Below are 13,602 nucleotides of genomic sequence, written 5' to 3' on the forward strand. Positions count from 1 at the left end.
TTGGACATGAATGGTTTTTCAATTAATGTTAAGAACAATCATTGTTCGTTTTATAAAGATGAGATCTTTTATGGTTGTGGTGTGTTGCAAAATGGAATTTACATTCTTGATACTGAGTCGTCTATTATAAATATAGAAAATAAAAGGCATAAAAGTAATAATCTAAATAATACATACCTCTGGCATTGTAGACTTGGTCATATTAATGACAAACGCATTTTCAAGTTACATAAAGATGGATACTTGGGGTCAACTGGTTTTGAATCATTTGACAAATGCGAGTCGTGCCTGTTAGGCAAAATAACCAAGTTCCCTTTTACTGGAAAAGGAGAAAGAACCACAGAACTGTTGGGACTAATACATACTGATGTATGTGGACCCATGTCAATAACTATCAGAAGTGGTTTCTCTTACTTCATCACATTTACTGATGATCATTCTAGATATGGTTATGTGTATCTGATGAAATTCAAGTATGAAGCACTTGAAAAGTTCAAGGAATTCAAACTTAAAGTAGAGAAATAGACTGGTAAAAATATTCTCACGCTGAGATCAGATCGAGGTGGAGAATATTTAAAGGGAGAATTTTTAGATTATCTTAAAGAGAATGAGATTCTCTCGCAGTGGACTCCACCATATACATCGCAACATAATGGTGTATCTGAACGGAGGAATCACACTTTGTTAGACATGGTGCGATCTATGATGAGCCATGCAAACATCCCAAAATCATTTTGGGGTCATGCACTAATTACTGCGTGCTACACACTTAATTGTGTCCCATCTAAATCAGTCGACAAAACTCCATACGAGCTATGGAGAGGAAAAAGACCAAACTTATCTCATATGACAGTTTGGGGCTGTGAGGCTTATGTAAAGCGAGATGAATCAGATAAGCTTGAGGCTAAATCTGACAAATGCGTATTTGTGGGATATCTAAAAGAGACAATTGGATATCAGTTTTATAATCCTGTTGAGAAGAAGGTGTTCATCTCAAGACATGCCATATTCCTAGAGAAAGAGTTTACTCTAGGAGAGGGTAGTGGGAGCAAACTAGAACTTGAAGAATTTCAAGAATCCACGGATACTGTTGACCAATTGGAGGGTCAAGAAGAGGTGGACACCATAGAGAACCTTGAGGACACACTAGCTCAGCGTAAATCAAGTAGGATCATTCAACCTCCCAGAAGATACGAATTCACGATTACTAATCAAGTATTATTAGTTGAGGATGATGAACCTACAAATTACGCAGAAGCGAAGTCAAGTGTTAACTCGAAGAGATGACAAGAAGCCATGGAATCCAAAATGAACTCAATGTATGAGAACAAGGTTTGGACCTTGGTCGACCTTCTAGGTGGGATAAAACTGATAGGTTGTAAATGGGTTTACAAGAAAAAGGTCGATGTGGATGGAAACGTCCATACATACAAAGCAAGGTTAGTAGCGAAGGGTTAAACACAAAGACAAGGTGTTGACTTTGATGAAACTTTTTCGCCTATAGCCATGCTAAAGTCCATTCGGATTTTGCTTGCAATAACTGCATACCATGATTATAAGATATGACAAATGGATGTCAAAACTGCTATCCTTAATGGAAACTTACAAGAGGAGGTGTACATGACACAGCCTGAAGGTTTTGAATCCAAAAGAGCCAGCAAAGTATGTAAGCTAAATCAATCTATTTATGGATTAAAGCAAGCCTCTAGGAGCTGGAATCTTTGTTTTGATGAGACAATCAAAAGGTTTGGTTTTATTAAAAATGAAGATAAACTGTTTGTTTACAAGAAGACAAGTGGGAGCGCGATCGTATTCCTAATATTATATGTCGATGACATATTATTAATGGGAAACGACATCCCAATGCTTCAATCGGTAAAATTATGGTTGTCAAAGAATTTCTCCATGAAAGATATGGGAGAAGCTGCGTATATCTTGGTAATCTTGGGAATCAAGATCTATAGAGATAGATCTAAAAGATTACTAGGCTTATCCCAATCTTCGTACATAGATAAAATCTTGAGAAGATTTAATATGGAAGAGTCTAAAAGAGGTTTATGTCCCATGTCGCATGAGATTTACCTCTCAAAAGATATGTGTCCTAAAACACATGATGAAAGGAGTCGTATGGATAAGATTCCTTATGCTTCGACGATAGGATCTATCATGTATGCGATGCTATGTACGAGACCAGATGTTTCATATACCCTAAGTGTTACGAGCAGGTTTCAACAAAACCCTGGTGAGAAACACTGGATAGCGGTTAAGAACATTTTTAAGTACTTGAGAAGGACTAAAGATGTGTTCTTGATCTATGGAGGAAATGAACTGAAAATTCATGGGTATACTGATCCCAGCTTTCAAACTGACAAAGATGATAGCAAGTCTCAATCAAGATATATGTTTACTCTCAACAATGGAGCGATTAGTTGGACAAGTTCCAAACAGGAGACAATCGCTAATTCAACAACAGAAGCCAAGTACATTGCTGCTTCTGAAGTAGCGAAGGAAGCTGTCTGGATCAAGAAGTTCATTAATGAACTTGGAGTCGTTCCTAGCATTGTTGATCCCATACCTTTGTATTGTGATAACAATGGAGCCATCGCACAAGAGAAGGAACCGAGGTCCCATCAACAATCCAAACATGTGTTAAGACGATATCATCTCATCAGGGAGATTATACAAAGAAATGACGTAACGATAGAGTAAGTTCCCATAGATGATAATATTGCAGATCCACTGATAAAGCCGTTGTCACAACAGAAATATGATCGTCATGTGGACGCTTATGGTATTAGATACATGAGTGATTGGATCTAGTGCAAGTGGAAGTTTGTAAGTGTTCTGCCCTAGATCCAATCGATTTAGGTTATAAACGCTTTTAATATATTTAATGCATTTAATTTTGGCGAGATCTATTATTTATTTAAATTAATTTTGTAATAAATAATATTAAATAATAGAATTCGAAGATCTAAGTTTAAGTGATTTGTTAATCACAAGGAGTTGTGATTGTGAGATACAAATTACGTATAATTGGATCTTGAATAAATCGTGGTCGTAAGTAATAACGAGATACGGATATCGTTAATACAGTTAGCCCATCACGTGTGGCATTTCTTACTTGTGAAGTAAGTAGCTGATCTCATGAGTTAAAGTGTGGTGACACTTAAATGAACACGTGGATGCTTTGTTATAGAACAAAACATTGGAGACCCGCTAAGAGATTCCACATGAATAACTATCTGAGTGTTAGTGGTTAATCTCTAACGTTCGGTAGTGAAATTGGTCATATAACTTGAGGTCATCATAGCGCCTTGTATGAGGACAGTCATACTTTGACGGTGTTGGATGTTGCTCTACCAAGGGCCGCTAATACGACATCGTTTGGGTATGTCAAGAATCATATGAAGGTTATGAATGACCAATAGAGGGTTCGTCACTCTTAGATAGTAAGAGATTGTGATCTACATTTCGTTCAATTAAGTCAATAACGAAGTCTTTGACCAAGGTATACATATAAGTCGAAAAGGAGTTTTCGACTCATATTGACTTAATAGTAGAATGAAAGATATTATCGATAATCGAGATTGTCACACTTCCATATCTCGTAGTTGATCGGATCATATTGACAAAGGGATTATAATTTCATGGTAAACGAATAGTTTTGATTTTGTCATACCACATGATATTTTCCGTCACATGTGTTGCCCTGATACATTGCTAGATGTCAATTTGGGACGGCGACTTTGAATTTGTGATAAATTAAAAGGGTGTTTAATTTATCAGTTTTGATTAGATCAAAATAACATTTCACGTCGTTAGACATCGTGCTCGGGAACCTAATGGGTCGCACACAAAAGAGAATTGGAAGATTACAAATTGCCAATTAATTAATTTAATAATCGTTGGATAAATTAAGTAATTGGATTTGTTATTTATATTCCCGAATTAATTAATTGGATTAATTAATTCACGAACCGGGTTTAATTAAATGGATTAATTAAACATTGAACTGGACCAGGCCGATCCCGTTTGGGTTTATATAAATACATGGCTAGAGTTTGAGGTCCATAAAGTTTTCATTATTCTTATTGGCACAAGAGAAAAAATCCTAGCAGTTACAATCTATTCTTTGTGTGGATTTCATTGGGGGTTGGACAAGTGGACAGCTGTGGGAGACAGATTCATGTTGCTGGATAGGAATAACGGGAAGGAGTTTGCAAAATCAAGAAAAGGTATATTTCTTATCACAATTCTTATCTAAATACAAAGTTGAATCCTGAATGGAAATTGAAATTTGTTTAATTTCGCTATGCATGTTTAAGTAAATTTCCAACATAACGAATTTGAATGTAATCCGTGTACTTTGTCTAATATCATCTATCAATCAAAAACTAAAATCCTCCTCCATGATTGACTTTATACGTTGTTACCCCACTTGCATCCACAACTCCCATGTCAATCCCTACAATCATCTCCCTCACATTGACCGCCTTCGGTCGCAACCGATAATGGATATTGTTGGTCTTTCAATGTATCCATCTGTTGCTCTAACATATTCATTCACAAGTAAATTTGTATCTTGTCCTCTTAGTACATGAATCCATCCAAGAATGCTTGATAAACACCACCACGTCTCTATCAATTGAATTCAACCTAGCGAATGGAATGGCCTGACTTATGGGCCAAGACTGGCGAAGAACTACAAATTCTTTTCTTTGTATAAATATGTATAACATCATCACCATTATTCTTATATTCTACGGACGAAAACATTATATTATAATTATTTATAAAATACTACTCAATTCATCCTATTTCATCACAATTCTAATAAGATTACATTTTTGAATAAACATCTATTTTTAAATTTATTTCTATTCCATGATCGTAACATGGTGCATAACTGCATATATGCTCTTTTTTCTATTCAAAGATCATTTTCTTGGCTTTGTGTTTCACATTGAGAATATTTTTTAGATGAAAGATGTCAAAGGAACTTCTTACTTTTCAAACAGACGCTTTTATATCTATATATAAACTTTGTTTTATCATGAATACACAAGACTAAATTTAAACTTATTGTTTGTCTTTGTAACCAGATAAGTCATTTTTCATACTAGATCGAGATTCCTATTTTTTATTATTTTTTTAATGCTCTATCTTTCTCATGGAAACGCAATTGAAAGAACGTTCCATCTAACTGCCCAAGTTGTTTAAAAAAAAAAAAAAAGAAGAAGAAAAAATCGTTTGTCACTTTCAAGTATCACATCCATCTTAATTTTTCTTTAATGGAATAATGAAATAAAAATCAACCTCTAACGAATTTGAATTTAATCCGTGTACCTTGTCTAATTTCATCTATCAATCAAAAACCATTTGCCATTTTCTCATTTGCAAGTACAAAATCAACAAGACTATCATGGCTTCCAACACCACCAAAGAAGTGCTCCACGACCTCTCTCCACTCGTCAAAGTCTACAAAGATGGCTTCGTCGAGCGGCTCATGGACCCACCCAATGTCCCACCTTCGCCGGAGACCCCAACCACTGACGTAGCTTCCAAAGACATAGTCATTTCCCTAGAGGTTAAAGCCAGACTATACCTTCCAAAGCTGACAAAGCCAACTAGAAACTCCCCATTTTAGTCTATTACCATGGAAGTGATAAAAATTGTATCTTTCATTGATTCTACAAACTATTTTGTAATGCTTACTTTGATTTGCAAACTCCTTTGCTATTCTTTCGTTCCAACAACCTGGATCTGTCGCCCACAGCTGTCTAATTATCTAGCCTCTAACGGTGATCCACACAAAGAACAAGATTGTAGGATTATAGTTTTCTTCTTGTGCTAACAAAAAGAATGAAAAAAATCTCTACAAATTGAAAACCCTAGTGACTTATTTATATAAGCCAAAATGGGTTTGGCCTGACCCAATCCAATATTTAATTAAATTCGATCCGTGAATTAATTAATCCAATTAATTAATTCCAGCATATAAATAAGCAACACAATTAATTAATTTATCCAACGCTTGTTAAAATAATTAATTGACTAATCACAATCTTTCAATTCTCCTTTTGTGAACGACCTATCAGGTTTCCGATCACGATGCCTAACGATGTGAATTATTATTTTGAACTAATCAGAATCGATAAATTAAAACACTATTTTAATTTATCACAAATTCAAGTTCGTCATCCCAAATTGACATCTAGTAATGTGTCTGGCAATACATGTGATAAAAATGTCACGTGGTATGATAAAACCATACTTGTTCGTTTACCGTGAAACTATAATCTCTTCATCAATATGATCTGATCAATTACGAAATATGAAAGTGTGTCAATCTCGATTATCGATCATATCTTTTATATCACTATTAAGTCAATATAAGTCGAAAACTCATTTTCGACTTCTGAGTACATATTGGCCAAGAATTTTGTTATCAACTTAATTGAATGAAATGCAAATCATAATCTCTTACTATCTAAGAGTGACGAATCCTCTATTGATCATTCACAACCTTCAACGATTCTTGACATACCTGAATGATGCCATATTATAGTAATAGCAGCTCTTGACAGAGCAACATCCAACACAATCAAAGAATGTCTGTCCTCATATAAGATACTATGATGACCTCAAATCAAAGGACTAATTCTACTACCAAACGTTAGAGATTTACTACTGACACTCAGATAATTATCCATGTGGAATCTCTCAGCAGGTTTCCAATAATTTGTTCTACAACAAAACATCCACGCGTTCATTTAAGTGTCACCACACTTTATCTTGTGAGATTAGCTACTTACTTCATAAGTAAGAAATGCTATATAGGATGGTCTATCCTTAATAACGATATCCGTATCTCGTTATTACTTCCGACCACAGATGATTTAAGATTGAATCATGTGTAATTTGTATCTCACAATCACAACTCCTTGTGATTAACATATTGTCAAGATTTGAATCTACGAACTCTATTATTTAATTTAATTGAATATTAATCAAATAATAAATCTGCCATAAAATTGCATCAATGTTTATATCCAAAGTCGATTGGACCTATGACATAACACTTACATAAACATGACGATCTTGGTAAATTGTATGTTGGCAGTGATAGTGCTAGAGGCAATATAGCACACAATATTGTTCTTCGAGCTGGGGAGGAACCTTTCCCTGGGAATGTAAAATTCTTGGGTTTATTGCTATCCCATTCTTATTTCTGGGGATCAAAACCAATTGGGCGGGAATCAAAAGAAGATTTGAATGGTTTTGCATTTAATGTTTGGATGTGCATTTATCCATCAGCCCCTGGTGGGATTGATCATCGTGGGATTGACAATCCGATGATCAATCCATTCGCGGAGGATACTCCGAACTTATCGGGGCTAGCGTGTTCATGGCTGCTGGTTTGTTTAGCGGAGAAGGATGCATTTACGCCTAGAGGGATTCTATATGCTGAGACTGTGAAGGAAAGTGGGTGGAATGGTGAAATGCAGCTGGTGGTGGTCGATGGAGAAGTTCATTGTTTTCATGTATATGATCCTCATACTGAGAAAGCAAAGAATTTGATTAAGCAATTGGCTGCTTTTATTTCACAGTGAGATTTTTTTCAGCTTTTGGAATAAGTGTTCATATTTCAACTTGTGGTTCAGTTTTTGTTGATCATGATGTGGCCAAGTTTACAGTAATATTTGTTACTATTTTATGTGTATCATCATTTATAATTAAGGCTCCATTTGGTACCCATTTTTGTAAAAATGAGAATGAAAAATATAGTCGTTATGTGACCCACACAAGAGATAGAAAGTCAAATATGGTGGCTTGATGTGATGGAAGATCATATTTTTTATTTTTGTGGCCAAATAATGGGAATCAAACGGGGTCTAAATAAGAATATCTTTTATCATTTTTTTTTCTTTTTGTTAGAGTTGAGAATAAATTATTTATTTGAAAATGAATTAACTTTTGACTTTTCTTCTTTTTAGACCCATTCCCTCTCCAAAAAATAACTAAATAAATAAACACGCACTTTTATAACAAGGAGAACGAATTTGGTTTACATTTTAAGAGACAAATACTGTCTCCATTTGAACTTTATAACGATGACATTTTATAACCGAAAAATCTCAACAATCCAATTCTTTTATTATTCAAATCATACTCAAATATTTTATCCATTGGCATTTAAAAATATATGTTAATTAAAAAATGAGTAAAAGAGAAAAAATAGTTTTTGAAAATAGTAAAACGAAAAGTTAAAAGAAAGAGTGTTGGAACGTTTAAAAAATTTCAATCTCTAGACTTTCAAAAATGCTCTTTAAAAATAAAGAAGCTCTTTAAAATGAAGCATTTAAGTTAGTTAGAATTCATATATGACGTCCAACAATATTAATCTGTATAGTGTATAGATGAATAATTATGACGACTGAAGCGAGAAAGAAAAACAACGATGCCTGATGGGTAAGGAAATAGAAGCAGAAGTATTTTGCATTGGAAGCTTTCCAAATTCACCAAAATAATTGGTAATAAGAAGTTTGCATTTGGTAATCATGAGATCAAGCTTACACAAATTACTACGAAGGAATAGGCAACAATGTTGCTAACTCCCATTAAAGCACTCGTACATTTGACGACATAGAATTGGATGGATATAAATACGGTAGGTGATGTGATTAAGGTTTCTTGCTTTGACACCCCACATATGAAAATAACTCCATGTGGCGTATTTCTGTTTATAACTGTTACAGGCGTTGACATGAATCTTGGCTATGACTCAGTAATAAATTATATTCCTTCCATCCCATAAGAACAGTCATTTTTTCCTTGTTCATCTATCGGTCTTTTTTTTATTTGAGAGTGTAGTTAATATACTAGTTTCCTAATATGTCCCTATTTGATATGCTTTGTTATCACAAATATATAGTTTAATTACCTTGAAATATTGTATGCGTATTTAAAACTTGAATATTAATAGCATTAATGTAGGGGTATATTATGAAAAATGATAGTAAAATTTATTATTTCAACTATATTAACTAAAATTTCTTAATTTGAACGAAAAAAAAAATAGGGTTATTTTTATGGGACGGATGGAGTATGTACTGGGGCATTAATTAGTGGGGACCTTGGCTACCATATGAGAAATTAAAGTCCATAACCTAACTAGCACAAAGTTAGGCATGGACTTAGGGAATTGGAGTTATGCCAGGAGTTTATTGTTACTTTATTATTACTACTAGCACATATACATATATACAGTTGACTAAATTTGATATATTGTTATTTCATTTTTTTCAGCATATTACTTGCTTGAACACATGTTATACCGTTAGTTTAAGTTATGCCAACATTGTATTTACAGCAAGACAGGGCTCGTGCATATTTTCATATATAGGCTCTTTATTTTTTATATAATTCACGAATTACTTGTATTATTTTTTATGTTATAATTTGAAAAAAAATCGTTTTATCATTATCTTGGCCTATTTCACTGAGTATTTAGAAGGGGCAAATGATATCCAAATTAACTATATTTGCACGTTGGAATGCCATATTTCTTTTCAAGTTTGTTTATTCCATATCGTGGGAAAATACTATCGAAATTTAGACAAATCATGTCATGTTAGCTAGCTATTGAGGGTAGCTGTAAAACCTTGTCTCTTCAAGGTTGGCTTCTAAGCCTTCATCATTATTTTTTTCGAAACTCACTCCAAACTATCATATATGTTCAAAGCGAATCTTAAGTTTTCCCGGATTTGTAACAACCTATATTTCTGAGGCCTACTGTTGAGCTAGGGAGGGCAATAGGTTCAGCGTGGAACAAGTTGGCCATCCTCACCCTGTCTAGTTAGGTATTTTTGTCATCTACCTAGTCTCTATACCAAATTAAAGCCGGATGGCATCTAGGCGGGGCGATTTAGGTTCCCTATCCCATTTATCTCCTAATTTATTTTAATTTTTGCTTGTATTTTTTATGTCTCTAGTCCGTGAATATTATTACTTTTTTTTTTTTTTCAATTTGTTGAGAACAACTCATATTCTCTTTAAAATGATGGTAAATCTTTTATTGTTAATTGATAAAAAATTTGAATTTATAATTAACTTTAAAAGAAGCGGGTAGCGAAGTGAGGACTATGATTCCCATACCTATTTCAAGGCAATGACCCCCCCCTCCGTACCATCATGTTTACTCAATTAGATAGGTAATTCTTGCCCCATTAGTGGGTGGAGGCTGCAAGTATTTGATTAGATGGATTTTTATTTTTATTTTGTCATCTTTATGTAGAGCCTTATCTATTGGAAATTTGCTCGCGATCTGGGGCTTTTTGGGCACTAGTTTTGAATTATTTAAAATACACCAAGTGTACTGTAAATTTGCTTGTATTTTTTAGCTCACCAAATTGGTGAATTTTGCCATTTTTCAAATTCTCTTCCTATTCTACCCTCTTTAAAATATTTTTTTCAACCTACATATTTTGCTCAAAACTAACTTGTAAATAAAAGTACATTAATTAAAAATTTATTATAAGCAAAAAAAAAAAAAACTTTATAACTAAAAAATTTACTTATTAAGTAAAAATATTACTAATAAGACAAAAATTAAATTGTAAAATAAAAATATTATTATAAGTTCACTTATGTGTTAAAAATTATTTAACGTATAAAATTACTTATAACATAAAAGATTAAACAGTTGTGCTAGCTACATAATGATTTATATAATGGTTTATATACAAACTATGTGATGAAATATTATTGGACCAGGAACAAAAAAAGGATCTTCTTATTCTCTTTTTGACATATCATCCATAAGTAAATCATTATGTAACTTTATTATGTACAAGTATTATTATTTAAGATTAAATTATAAGTACAAATTTATAAATATCGCTTATGTATGTAAAATACGTACAAGAAATTATAAATTGAAATTCTCTACAGGACGTGTAATCTTTTTTCTTTAAAAAACTTCCAAAACCTTTGGGTAATAAACTCTTAAGCATGGATTGAATTATTTTAAAACTCGCCACTAAAAAAATAGTGAAAATTGGACACCTCATAAATATCCAAATTAAATTGAAACTTTACTTCATAACGAGTACCCCAGACTCCCAAAAAGGCCATAAAACTTTGATATCAATATTGGATGATTTACTCGTTGGCAAATTAAATTGCGAAAATGAAAACAATATAATGAATAAATCTACAGATGATATATTCGTCCCAATCGAATTGAGGCTCATAGTTCACTAAAACATTTAAGTGGAAATTACATGAAACCATAGTTTAAGTATTCAAAATTCCCAAATTAGGTTGGAAGTTTTATATTTCATAAATCAGAAATGTTTTTTTTTTTTTATAAATATTAATTTATTTAGAAAAACATATTGTAAATCTTTCCCAATTTCACGTTTTTCAAACTTTGATAACTCTATATTTTGGAGAACTTCCCTAGTTCTTCCCATAAACTCCCCCACATTCTTTCCATTATGTCCATCCCCACCAGTCAATCAAGCTATATACTGCCATTCATCGCTGTCCGTTCCACGGCTAACTCGCGACGGTCATTAGCCATGATTGAATCGACTTCCATTATATATAATTCGACCAACCTATCGTAGCCACAGCCAAATCGTAAACTTTAAAATCTTCAAATAATGGCTCGTTCAAGGAGTGTTAAGCGAGGGGAGAAGGTTGGAAGCCATAATTCAAACACAAGAGGTAAACGTAAGTTTGATGAAGTGCAAAAGGATTCATCTTCTAAAAGACACAAATCCTCCCGCCCGGCCACAACTTTGCCCGCGAAGAAGGTGTGCTTTCTATTTTTTTAATTTTTCACTTATTTTTTAGCACACATCTGAACATTTTAATGGATGGGTAACGTGTATGGATGAATTATTTTGAATTTTTTGAGATATGTTGCGTTGAATTTGTAGTTGTAATTGTAATTGTAATCGAAATGCTGGATTCTAGAAAGTTCTTTTCCTGTTGTTTTGAAATTTTGTTGTTCATTTGTGACTTATTTAAGGGGATTTTGTCGTTTCTAAAGTGTGTTGTTCAGTTCTTATATGTGGAAAGCGGACTTGTGACCTACATGTCGCTATAGTTTTTAACTGAATCTCATCTGTGACCAAATGTTGTATTTTTTGTGACCAATTTGCAGGCCTAGAGCTTTACCATGCTGGAAAAAAGTTGGTTTTCGGGAAAAATCACAATTATCCCATTGAAGGGCGTGCTAACAAATTTCAAAAGCAATTTAAATGAAGCCCAACGTAGAATACTGCAAAATACGTGTTTTCCCACTTCCTAGAATGCAACGAAATCATTGTGCAATCCCGGTTGATACACTACTTTCTATTGAGGCAGGTGCAACGACCTAATGAGAGTGAGCTATGGTTTAACATAGTCGGACATTTGTAAGGTTCTCAGTTTTTGAGTTTTGTTTAGTGATTAGGTTGAGATACGTCGACGAAGCTGATATAAGGAGGATGGAGAACATCCCTTCACATTTGAAAAGTGCGTATTTCTCAACCTTAAAAGTTGTGACTCATGAAGACTTCAAAGGAAGCATTCCTTGGTGCAACCGATATTCCTGATGCGGATGTTTCTATGCTAGGTGTATTGTATTTCATAACATCGTATCTATACCCGAGAGATTACAAGAAGGCGGTGGATCACTTCTAGTTTGTGCCAGTTGAAGATTTTAATGCTATGAATTTGTTCCCATGGGGCAAGTCACTATTTGACATGCTGGTAACTTCATTGAGGGAGGGGTTGAGTAAGAGAATAATTCACTACAGACTCAGAGGCTTGCTTGTGGCGTTTCAAGTGTGGATATAAGAGACTATTCCAAGTCTCGATGGATATGTAGCTAGAAGGACATCCAAAGTGTACCCCTGAATTAGGAATTGGACGGCTGACGACCAGCCATTGGCTGCAAAGCTCGAGGGGCCTGAATGTTTCTCCAATCTGGATGTAAGTGACTACTGTTGCAACATTATTATTTGTCAAATATGTAGAGTTGCACATATTTACATGTTGCAGATCATATTAATTCGGCCACAAATTAATTTCGTCAAGTCACAAATCAAATTCACGAAGTCACAGATGCTATTTAGTCTGTCACAGAAATTCGATACATGTCACAGGCATTTTTACAATACGCTTGACGTTTTTATATCACAATACATGTCAACATAATTATCTGACGTGCAAAATTATATTTGATCATTCTTATACTTTTGTTTTGTTGACATTAAACTTTTGGTTGTGATCTGAATGGCAGTTGGAAATATGTGATTTGGAACCTCTCGAAGATGAAATGGCAATGTCGTACATGACAGAGGTGAGGTATAAAAAACTTGTCCAACCTGATCGGTCATGTGGAGAGAAGAGAAAGCATGGTAGCATAAGCCGATCAGTTCATCGTGCTAGGACTAGTACAAAGCCAAGTTCTTCGGGGATGAAACAATCTACTCCTATGCTTCTAATAACTAATGGAAGACTGGGATACTCTAATGTGTACATTGACGATGATGACTTTGTTGACCTACCACCCAGATGGATGAGGACATTAGTTAACGGAGA

General features: G+C 34.0%; 1 pseudogene; it reads left to right on the forward strand.

The window, feature by feature from the left end:
* Positions 1-5,363: 5,363 nt before the first annotated feature.
* LOC111385705 lies at positions 5,364-7,616 on the forward strand (annotated as a pseudogene).
* Positions 7,617-13,602: the final 5,986 nt, after the last annotated feature.

The sequence above is a fragment of the Olea europaea genome, unplaced genomic scaffold (genome assembly GCF_002742605.1).
Source record: "Olea europaea var. sylvestris unplaced genomic scaffold, O_europaea_v1 scaffold3257, whole genome shotgun sequence".
Lineage (NCBI taxonomy): Eukaryota > Viridiplantae > Streptophyta > Magnoliopsida > Lamiales > Oleaceae > Olea > Olea europaea.